The following is a 1753-nucleotide window of genomic DNA, read 5'->3' as shown; positions in this document are numbered from 1 at the left end:
GGAGGCCTGGCTCAGGCTGGGTCCTGGCTCAGCATTGGCTCCCCTGAGGGACAGGCCCGTGGAAGGCTCCCCTCCCCTCCTCTCTCCCCTCCATCTTGAATCCCTGCCTCTGTGGCTCCGACTCGCCCCATGGGGTTTCCGTCTTCTCCTCTGGGAGGCCTCCCAGAAAGTGCTCGAGGCTCCGGAGCACCGAGGTGCAGTGCCTGGGCCCAGCTGGGTGCGGGCGGCCCGAGTCAGAGGGAACGGATGCTGGTGCCCCGGACCCACGCTGGGAGCTGGCCCTGCCTCCTGCTTACCGGTGTGTGTAGCCGGAAGCGCAGGCTCCCAGGTCGGCTGCGGAAGGCCTGCCCGGCTGGCAGTCTGTGCCTAGAACCCGTGCCCGCCGGCATGCCGCACCGTCCCCTGGCACGGCCGCTCCCGGGTCTCACTGCAGTGGGCACTCCCTCCCTGAGCCCCGGGCTGGGCCAGTGCTGCCTGAGCGGGCTGGGTGGGCCCCCTCCGCGATGGGCACGTTAGGCGGGGGGGAGGAAGACCTGTTTGCTGTGGGGCCCTCATCTACCCCCCAAAGTGGACCGTGGACCGTGTCAGGTTACCCCTCTCCCTCCGCCCCACAGCTGCCCCCTGTCCTGAGGCACCCCTCACGGCACCTGTCACTCATTGTTAGCAGCCCCCTATTGGCTGCCCGCTGGGCAGGGGCGGGAGGGCATCAGAGTCACAGCCCCAGGACACGGTCTGGGGCGCAGGCACCTCCCGCTCTGCCTGGCCCTTCCCTTCACTGGAGGAGAGGCAGCTGGGAGGCTGAGCAGGGGCCAGGCCAGGCTGAGGCTGAGGCCAGAGCTGGGATGGGGGGCACCCACCCCATGTCCTCGGAGGGAGGGGCTTTCGGGAAAGTGCAGTGGGAAAGGCTTTGCGTGGAACCATCCTCATTTCTTGTCCTTGCCCGAGAGAGAGAGAGAGAGAGAGAGAGAGAGAATAGAGGTCAAGGCCTCCTGGGGAAGGGGTCAGGCTGCTCAGGTCCCTGGCGGGGGGACTCCGAGGAGCTGGCAGACTCAGCCATCTGGACCTGCACCTAAAGACCAGGATGCTGTCAGGGCGGCTCCTTAGGACACAACAGGCTAGACCTTGAGCCCCATCTGCTGTCTCTGTTTCTCTCTCAACGGCTCCATTAGCACCTGCTTTTGAATACTGAGGGGGGTGGGGCATGCGGGAGCCAGCCACCCACTCAGGGGAGTAAGCCAGAGGCGCCTGCCCTGGCCCAGGAGGGATGGCCACGAACGCCCAGGCTTGGGGGGGAAGGGGGGGTGGCGCGGGACCAGGTCGCACCCAGCGGGGGCATCAGGCAGGTGAAGTCAGTGAACTCCGACTCCGGGCGCCTCTTTAAGGAGTTTGCTGGGAGCCTGGCTGGCGTCTGCCTACACGGAATTATGCCCCCGTTTACAGCAATTTTCAAGTTAAAGTGTTGTCAGAGGCTGTCACGGTTTGATCCGTCTTTTCTGTTCATCCGCCCACATTTTCTCGTTGGGTTGGGAGGGGGAGTGAGGGGGAGAGAGCCTGGGTTGGATTCAGAGCTTTGGGGAGCGGTTCCCGTTATAGGGGAATGTGAACGCGATCGAGTTTTCTGTTGGGAAAATTCAGGCCCCGCGCCCAGTGTCAGCGCTGCTGTGAGCTGAGAACACTCCGAGGCCGAGGCCGGGCCGGGCGTCCTGCCGCCGCCCGACTCTCCGGGGAGGTCAGCTTGACTCTCCCTGTGCCC

At 65.3% G+C, this 1753-nt stretch overlaps 1 long non-coding RNA gene across 1 annotated transcript in view; it reads left to right on the top strand.

Annotated features, from left to right (window-relative positions):
* LOC106724779 overlaps positions 1-1695 on the top strand; it is a 5308-nt gene extending 3613 nt beyond the window's left edge. Inside the window, exons 2-3 of the long non-coding RNA XR_001360615.1 lie at positions 16-20; positions 1683-1695. This is a non-coding gene — a long non-coding RNA (uncharacterized LOC106724779). The remainder of the gene's footprint in view (positions 1-15; positions 21-1682) is intronic.
* Positions 1696-1753: the final 58 nt, after the last annotated feature.

Source organism: Myotis brandtii, unplaced genomic scaffold (genome assembly GCF_000412655.1).
Source record: "Myotis brandtii unplaced genomic scaffold, ASM41265v1 scaffold97, whole genome shotgun sequence".
Taxonomy (NCBI): Eukaryota; Metazoa; Chordata; class Mammalia; order Chiroptera; family Vespertilionidae; genus Myotis; species Myotis brandtii.
This window is presented reverse-complemented; position numbering and strand designations above follow the sequence as displayed.